Source organism: Aotus nancymaae, unplaced genomic scaffold (assembly GCF_030222135.1).
Source record: "Aotus nancymaae isolate 86718 unplaced genomic scaffold, 86718_ANA_hifiasm-v0.15.2.pri h1tg000030l, whole genome shotgun sequence".
Taxonomy (NCBI): Eukaryota; Metazoa; Chordata; class Mammalia; order Primates; family Aotidae; genus Aotus; species Aotus nancymaae.
Window position 1 is genome coordinate 10,686,068 of NW_026988443.1, and position 10,081 is coordinate 10,696,148.

Consider the following 10,081-nt stretch of genomic DNA (forward strand, 5'->3'; position numbering starts at 1 on the left):
CACTTACATATGCATTGAGGGCCTCCTCTAGGGGGAACTTGGCTGCCAGAGATCCAGTCACAGGCTGGATAGAGCAGGGAGCAGATTTGACATCTTGCTGCAAGATTGAGGGTCAGGGACCCTGGCTGGGGATTCTGCTTAAGGGTTCTTCTCTTGGTTCGTCCGTAGTAAGTATGGTAACCTTGATTCTGCTGCTATTCTGTGTCCACCTCCCTGTAACCTGGAACCACCTGTTTATTTCTAAAATGGAAACTGAGTCACTGAGTCTCCCATGTTGTTCACAGAAACGTTCTTGTCTTTCTTTTAGGATGTTGCTATGCACTTTTTTGAAATGTTAAAAACCACCATTGCATTTATATTTAGGGAATTGTTTTGAGAATCATTTAATGTTAAAAATAATTTCTCTAGTTAATGGTGTTTGTTTTTACTATGTTGGTGCTTTTAAAGTGTATGTATGTGTGTGCTTTGTTGCTGTGGTTGAAATTCAGTTCAAGTTCATGGAAAAAACAGTTTCCAAAATAGAGATTAGCTGTTTACAGCCTTTTTAAAGGGATATATCTAGTGTGCCACACCAGCCACGCCTGAACTACAGGGATTTTTGTGACGTTTTTGTAGACCTGATAGAGCCACTGGGAGAAAGCTGTCTTTTTAACTAAATTTTCTTGAAAACAGAAATTAGAAGTTTTCCTCTTATCTCAACATCTTCCATCTCTCCCTTTTCTGTTAGTAATTTCCTCCCTCTCTCCTCATTTGGGTAAATATTTCTCATGCCTGGAACTCTTATGATCCACAATCCACAAAAAATAAAAAGTGCAGATGTTTTTTAAATGGGCCAAAATGGACACTTTCAACATCTCATTCCCCAGGGTATTTTATTGTTGATTTTTATTTAGGGAAAAAGATGTATCATCACTTTTGGCGATGAAACCAAGGCTATTGCCTGCCTATGAACCCCATGTCCTGGTAACACCGACAGGAACACCTTGCATGAGTGAGCGTGGTAATTAGGAAACTCTCCCTAAGATAAAACACCAACATATTAACAGTGTCATCTTCGGGGTGAGAGAAATATGATTAATTTCTATTTTTGTTTTTATACTTTTCTGTGGCTTCGGATTGTCTGTAGTCATTGTGCACTAGTTTAAAAAATAATTTTAATTAAAGAACAAATGTGCGACTACGCATTCCTAGATAAACATTATAGCATAAGGTTAGAACCCCCTTCAGCCCTGCTGCCTTCCACACTGTGTCCCTCTCCAGAAAGAACCACTATTATCAATTTGATCTGTACCTTCCCAGACCTTTCTTTTATTAATTTACACACATACACACACATGTACATATGCATTTATGTATTTCTTAAAAATCAAGGGAAAAGACAATGAATTTGGTGGAAGTGTAGCCTACAGTGCTTACAAATGTTTTTTGTGAAACAAGAAAGAGTTTTAAAGACTTTGTAGTGTAATTCCCTCACTTAGCAAACACTGCACTCAAGAGCTCTCGTACACCCCTCTTCCCATGAAGCCGCCCCGTGATGGGAGCCACATTTTGATATGTGGGTCTTCAGATGAGCAGGCAGATGTGTAAATACTCGTCTCCCAGGCCTGAGTATGATTTTTAATAATCGAATATGGAGCTTGAGCCAACATTTTATTCAGGCACTAAATTTAAAAGTGGAGCCAAGAGACCTTAAAAAATTTATGATTCCACAAAAGCAGGGAATTTTCCTGCAGGATCGCTGTCTCAAAACTAAAAGCGTAAAACCGGCCCTGGGTGGCTTGGCCCTCTTTCCTGAGCTCCAGCTCAGGGGTGTTCTTGCGTCTCTAGTGAGCTGCCCGGGCTAAGGTTCGCTCCAGATGGCTTGGGCGGGGGATCCTCATGCCCACTCCCACCCTATCCCTGCCCCAGACCCAAGGAGGACTCCTGAAGCCTCTTGGCTCAGTTATTGCCCCTTTCCCTTTCATATAACCCTTGGAGCAAGTTCCTGAGTACCCTGTGATAAGATAGCATTTCAACTTGAAAGCATAATTGCTGACACACATTACTATTTCCCGGGAGGACATCAGTCCAGACAAATCCTCTGCAAACCTAGGACAGCAAACTCGGCAGTTTATGACTGAAGTCTGTGTGTAGCCTGTGGTCTCCCTGGTGAAGTAGTTCTGTCTCCTTTTCAGGACTCAGGTTCAAACACCTGCCACGTCAGCAACAGCCTCAACCCTTCCCCTCTGCTCTCCCTGACCCAGGTGAAGAGCAGCAGCCACTGACTGCTGGTACTGCCTGACCCATCCTGCCAGTCCCATCACCAGGATCCAGACCTCAAAGGCTTAAGTGAAAGTCTGCTTACCCACCACACCCCTTGGAGATTCCAGGGAATGCAGCAAACCCCTCCAAGATGAGGCACTGAAGACTGGGGGCCAGGGGATGTCCCTCCGCCCCAGAAAAGAGAAGACCAATGGATACTTTCATGTGAACTTGTGTTTGCTAGGTCTCATTTGTTCATTCGTTCATTCATTCAACAAATATCTATTAGTGCCTACTATGTGCCCAGCACAAACAAATATATGTCTGGTGGTAGTAAGCTCAAGAAAGAACAATCAAATAAGGGGATAGTGAAGATATGGGGGTGGAGTTGCTGTTTTATAAGTGGTGGTCAGGGATGGTCTCAATGTTTGAGTGACATGTGAGCAGAGACTTGGAGGAAGTAAGGGTGTGAACCACATGGAGATCTGATGGACTCACAATCTAGGCAGGGGACACAGCTGCACAAAGGGCCTGAAACAACAGCGACAGAAAGGCAAGTCTGACCAGAGCAGGACATGTGAGGGAGAAGGTGGATGGAGCTAAGATTAAAGAAGCATGGGGAGGGGATCTTTCACGGTCTTATAGATCATTGTAAGGATCTGACTTTCTCTCCAACTAAGAGGAAACACCACTGGAGTGCTTTGATCAGAGGAATGACATAATCAGATTTAGATTTTTGCAGGAATATTCAGACTCTTCATTCTAAAAAAGATCATGGTAAGAAAGGAAGAACAGACCCATTAGCTGAACATTGCTGTCATCCAAACAAGAGGTATTGGTGGCTTGGACCAGGTTGGTCAGAATTTAATTTTGAATGCCTTTTAGACACTCGAGTAGAGATGTTGAGTAGGCAATTGGGTATAGAAGTCTGTAGTTCAAGAGAGAAGTCTTGCTTGTCTGGAGTTATATTTTTAAATGGTATTTAAAGCCATGAGATTGGATGAGTAGCCAGTGAAAAAAATTACCAATGGCATGAGTATAATCAGAGAAGAAAACAAAAAAGGGGAGAAGAAGAGAGAGAAGAAGAAGGAAAGGGAGAGGAGAAGAGGGAAAAGAAGAGGCCTGAGAACTGAGCCCAGAGATGCTTCAACATTCAAAAACTAGGGAGATATAGAAGACCTCCCATTAAGAAAGAATTACTATTGAGTTGGGGCGACATTCAGGGAAATGTGATAGTCTAGAAACCAAGAAAACAAAGTGCTTTCTGAAGGAGGGAATGATCAACAAGGCCCAACACAGTGAAGAGGCTGGGTAAGATAAAGTCAGAGACTTGAACATGGATGGGATTTAGCCACAGGAACGTCATCAGTGACCTCAACAAGAGCTTTCTCAGTGGAGAGGAGCCTGATTGGAGTGGGTTCAAAAGAGAATAAAAGGAACTGAAGTAAAGATACTGAGAAGAAATGATTACATTAAGGAGCTTACTTTGAAATTCATAACCTCGTATCACGGTGTGACAAAAAGACAATACCTGCACGGACTTCCATGGAAGTGCACGAACGAGCTGCTCATTAGGCACTGCATCTCCATGTACCTACACCTGAGAACTTTCTATCTTTAGTAAGTGTTTTTTAACAAATTAAAGGCCATTTCTACTGCTCTATTTTCTTTTCAGTAGAAAAACTCCTATTACACAAATGAAATTCACCTGGTAGCAGTGAATGATCTCTGCCCAACACTCTCCTCATGACTTGGGTTTGGAGGATTCTGTAACTCTCACTTAAACTTGTAAAGGCTATCGAACAGTCTGTCTTCTTTCCAGATCAATAAGGAAAGAAAAAGATCTGGTTTTGAACAATTCATCTGGAAAAAAAAGATTCATGGTCCAGATGTAATGCTTTTTACTATCATTTTTAAAATTGTTTCAAGGTTATGAAGTATTATGCTTTTACATGTATCATCTCATTTAAGCTTCATAGCTATATAAGATGGGAAGGAATTATTATTTCCATTTCACAGAAGAAGAAACAGAGATTCAGAGAGATTCATGATTTGTCCAAAGTTATTCAAAAACTGAATGGGGACCCTTCATGTAGCACTACTGTGTCTGGCTCCCAAACCCATGTGGATTCCAGGGCTTCCCAATGCGTACCTGCTACAGGATGGATGCTCACGGCACAGAATCTGAGCAAAGAGCCAAAGATATGCTCATTGGATATTTTCTCTGAACTATGTGTATTTCTTCCACATATCAAGGAAATCTTTGCCCAAATCTGTACCATGGGTCGACAGGGAGTGAGCATGGAAAACCATGTCTAAGTGCCTCTGAGGGGTTCTAAAAAGGAAAGAGAGCCTTGCCTTCTTAGCAGTTCACCTGACCAACTTGTTAGTCCTTGTCTTTTATAAAAGCTCCAGTGATAGTTGTCAAGACCTCCCACCAACTGTTCAGAAAATAAGTCAAATGACTAATTGACAAACACAGTGTTTTCAATCAGAGCCTTGATAGACCACTGCACTATTCTGATGGAAGGCTGCCAGTCGTGCAACATCCTAATGGTAATAGGTTCACGCTGTCTCTGACCTCACATCCACAGTTCTCAGTTTTATTGAGTATTGACTTATTTTAACTGACCAGCAATTGCCATTGTAAAACCCAAATAGGCAGAGGCCCGCAAGGAGGAGAAAGTTCAGAAACCAATTCAAATTTGCATATTCATTCGTTTGATAAAGGAGGTATTTCCAATAAGTCAGGAAATTAATAATGATTTAATGAAATTGTGGAGTGCAATTTGATTAACCATTTAGAAAATACCAGGTTAGCCGTCACCTCACTTTCCAGGTCCAAATAAATACCAGTCCAATTAAAGATATAAGTCTAAAACTAAAAAAATAAATAAAAGAAATAGACCAGATGATAGGGAGTTTTTTTTTATTTTTTTTTTAGATGGAGTCTCACTGTCTCACCCAGGCTGGAGTGCAGTGGCGTGATCTCAACTCACTGCAACCTCCACCTTCCTGGTTCAAGCAATTTCCCTGCCTCAGCCTCCCGAGCAGCTGGGATTACAGGTTCATGCCGCCATACCCGGCTAATTTTTTTTTTTAATTTTTATCTGAACTTGAACTGGAGAGGATCTTTGTAAACATCCGCAGAGGGAAAGGAGGTGTGTATGAAAATGTTAATGTTTTGACAACTTAAATATGTTTATGTTTTTGTTAAAATGGAGTCCTGTTCCCTTTGGCCTTCTTCACCCTTATTGTGAAAATCTATTTTTCTCTCCTTCCCTACATCCCTAAGGCCTTCCTCTATCCAAGAAGGAACAAGGCAAAACTCTGCGCTGCTCATCTTGAGAAAAGGAAGCCAGAAACCCAGGAAAGGGAAGCAGCTTACCTAGGAACAAAGAACTTGAGAGTAGCCAACAGCTAGACTCCCTGGGTTTGAATCCCAGCTCTGTCACTTACTAGCTGTGTGGCCTTGGGCAAATAACTTTCCCTGTCTGAACTTTAGTTTCCTCATCTATAAATGAGGAGGGAAATGATGCCTGTCCTGTCAGCTTGTTCTGAGGACTAAATGAGTTAACCTATAGTGCTGGGGAAAATGCCAGCTCTGAAGTAAGCTCTCTGTAAACATTAAATTTATTACTAGACTAGATCAGCCTTACCTTATCCTGGAAGATAGGGGTTGGCTCACACATGTCTTCATCACAACGACAGTTGCTGGGCCAGCATCAAGCCCTCAATAAATACTGATTTTAGATAGAAACTGAGTAACTGTGTATAGTGCCTGGACATTCCTTTTAGATCTATTATTTTCTGTTAGCCATACAACAATATTGGGATGTAAACAGGCTAAGTACGATTGTGTACCCATTTCAAAGATGACAAAACTGAGATGAGAAAAGCCTTGTGTAGGGCCACAGAGCATTGAAATCAGACTCAAATATTCTGGCTTCTCCAGTACACATTTACACCTGAACCTAAAACTACACTGAAACCTTAACCCTGCCACCCACCAAAACACTAGCCATGATGTGCTTGATCTTGTCATCAACAGTGTCCGTTTATAGAGCTTATCCTGTCCCCAATCTGCTGCTAAGTGCGACACATGAGCCATCTCATGTAATCCTTGGGGCAATTTCACAGAATCAATTTTATCATCTCCATTTTACCCATAAAAAAACCAAGGCCTAGAAGGAGCTCAAGATCACACAGAGACAGAAGGATATCACTATTGAAATGTGGCCTGTGTGATGACAAAGCTCAGTATCCTCACCACTACTGTAAACCAGGGTCAGAAGTGAAAAGCTCAAGGCCCAAACCTCTCCATAAAGTGGGTCATCATCCATCCAAGGAGGATGACATAATTCAAAATAGGCAGCACTAGGATTTAGACTTCGCTGACTGACTTGGGAGCCTATACTTTAGTTCCTATGCTGCTATCCAGTTAGTCCCAAAATAATAATACTGAAACACAACTACAGAAATAAATCATTATATACCTACTAAGGACAAAAACATGGGGCCAGGTTACATGAGAACCGCAGATGGACTCAGAGTTTCTCAATGCACCAGTAGATTCAACCAATGTATGTTTAGCACCTGCTGTATGACAAGCACATTCCAGACATCTAATGATGTAAGGCACCTGCTACCAGAGAGTTTGCAAAAAGGTGGAGAAGAGGAGACAGAGAGTTAAGCAATAAGTTAACTAATTAAAGATTAAAATAACAGTTCAGATAAAGACGGCATTGGCTTCATGGCTCCAAGAGATAGATCCCTGGTCTCTGCCATCAAAACACTCAAGACCTTTTTGAGAAGGCAAGACACACAAATGATTAACAGATAAGTTCAAAGACAAAAGTAATTGGTATATACGACTGCAGAAAGATAGTCATCTAGAAAATGATGACTAAATTGCCGAGGGAGGGATTTGAACAAACATGATTCTGGAAGGGTTTGTGGGATTTGGGAAGCTGGAGAAGATTCATGCAGGCTCCAAAGCCTTAGCTGGCAAATCTGTGGTTTATGGCCATCAATAGCTATTCTTTTTCACAGTTTAAATGAAAAAAAAAATTCCACTAAAGTAAAATAATAGAGGAAAGATGGTGTCCTCCTGGCTTCTCTTCCTTCCTCCATCATTCTCATCCACACAGATTCTTCACATTGTCACTCACCTCTTCCTTGGATTGCCTGGATCCCCATGTCTGATGGAAATTGAGGCAGAGAATAATTATGAAGACATGTTCTCTTCTTCCTGCTCACCCCCACCCCAAACCACTCCTGACCCCACAGTAAGGAGACAATATTGAAAATACTCAAAAATAACCCCACTAAAAACATGAATCAAAAAGTCGCAGCTCATGGACATGTTTTTAAAATTGCTTAGTTGCATGCAAGTCCCTTTAGTGCTCGAAGGACTTTAATAAAATTGATTTTCTGAGTATAGCCTTTTAGCAGCTACTGTATAAGCTTGAAATATGAACTCTTCATTGTCGAAAGTGTTTCATTTTTGCCCTGTTACTAATGATGAAGGGAAAGTGTGGGTTTGGAATTCTCTGTGGCTGACATTCTCATAATTAAATAGTGTTAATAATAAAGCTTTGCAGATTTTAAACAAACTGGCACAGAGGTGGAACGGTTTGCCGTATTTCATTTAGCAACCACAGCAATTAGCCCTTAATGAATAGTACACAGCGACATATAAGGGAGTTATTTCTACACATCGTTTATTTGCCAAATCACAAAAGGCGACATTTTCATTCTGCTGATTGAAAACGATTCTCGGGATCTCTTCTGAAGGCCTCTTAAGTAATTGCATTGTGAAACTTAAATAAATAAACAAAAATAAAGAGAGGAACATTAATTGCTTTTAATATCTACTGTCTAATTTCAGCTTAGCACACTAAGCGCTCTGAATCTCAAGCTCTACAACAATGGATCAAAAATAGAAGGTTCATCATGGTTGATATATTTAGAGGCTGATGTTTTTGTTTTATAATTTTAGGAGAGATTTTGTTCCCAAGCACATTGTTAGTCGTCTCTGTGAACTGGCATGGGGGTGCTTTTAGAGCAGACTCTTGGGTGGGGTGACTGTGAAGTTGTTGCCAAAGGAAAATGACAATGCTTATCTGAAGGTGAGACAAGAGAAAGAACTGTTCAGCTGTCAAGGTCGTGAAGACAAAGGAAGGGTTATCCTTGTAGAGTCTGCCCTGAGGCTTTTAAAGAGCAGGATAAATTATTTTTTTTAAGGTAAGTGGGCTCTAGACCTATTTTTACACACTTGAAAATAGTATTTCTTATCTTTGAGATTCAGTGATCTCTTCTGCATTGAAGGAAGGAGAGAGAAGAAATAGTGACTTAGCTAGACAAATCCTAAAGTCACCTCAGTGCTGTGGAACACACAGATTCCCCATTTCTATACGGGATTTACTGAGTTGGAATTTCTGAGGAAAGGGCTTAGGAATTGTGCCCTTTGAGAAAATGATTATGAGTATCTAGTAAACTTGCTAAATACTTACTAAGGGAATCTTTGGACCCTTCAATCCCATGACTGTGGACAAAGGCAGGGCCAGTCATACTTTGAAGCAGAACATTGTGGGAGATAACAGGTGCTTCCTGGAGGGGTGGTCACTTGAAGTACTCACAGCCCCCAGCCTAAGTGATCTCTTCCAACCAGTCTGACTCAGTGCTGTAAAGGTCCCCAACAAGGGACAATTTACCCTACAATGCAACTCAAATGAGCAAGGGTTGTAAATAGCAGGACTGAGGAATGGTACATTTAAAAATAATGATAAAGCTGCATGGAAAGTCAACTGAGGACAAGAGGGGGTTAAGGTGGCACAGAGACTCCCATGGAGAGATCAGTGCTTAATACAGTACAGTACAATGACAGGTGAATGAACAATCAGAAAATCACAAATGCACTCTTTACTGTGCTATTAATTCCTGAGTAATGCTGGGGGCCTGTCTCCTTTCTGGGTCTCAGTTTCCCCAGCTAGAGGATGAAGCAGTTGAAGTAGGTCCCTAGGGCCCCTTCAGGCTCTGATACTACAGCTCACAGGGCCTGGCAGCTTTGCAGAGGGCTATCCTGGCTTCTGCGTTGGGCCATCTAGCCTAATTCTGCTTGGGAGTATGAGCCTAGGTAAAGCACTTTTCTTTGGCCTTCTAGTGAATTCCAGGGGAGGTATAATTGGAGAGGACCAACTCCAAAGTGGTCAATGCTAAGCTTACCTCCAGGGGTTTTAGGAATTAGACAGTTTTAAAAACTGAAAAACAAAGTAAGATTTTTAAAAAATATCCTGGCCTCTCCAAATAAAGAAAAATTGGAAACAACCTAATATAAATACCTCTTATTAGAAACAATCTACTTTTTAAATTTTTTAATCTTGTACTACCATTTAACCTTTTTTCTAACCCTCTTGCAAACTCATTAGTAGGACACGGTTCACATAACCCAGAGCTCCTAGCAGAGCAGGTGCTCAACGTGTGTCAAGTGGACTAATTGAAAATATTAGTAATTTATTTGGTGTTTCACTGTGCTAAATGTTTTCCAGGCATTTTATAATTTAATATGCACAACAGTTCTTTCAGGTAGGCTTATGGGGTGAGTGGTATTATTGTCCCATTCTTCAGATGAGCAAATTTAAGACAAGAGAACTTAAGTAACTTCTAGGGGTTACACTCACAATGAATGACAGAGCTGTGAACCAAATTCAGGCACATTCAATCCTAAGCACATTCTCTTAATGACTGGGTGCTGTGGTCAATTCATAACATCATAAAACCTTAGGAATCAAAGGGAACTTTGGAAATCAACTGGTTCAAACACTTTATTGAACAGAAA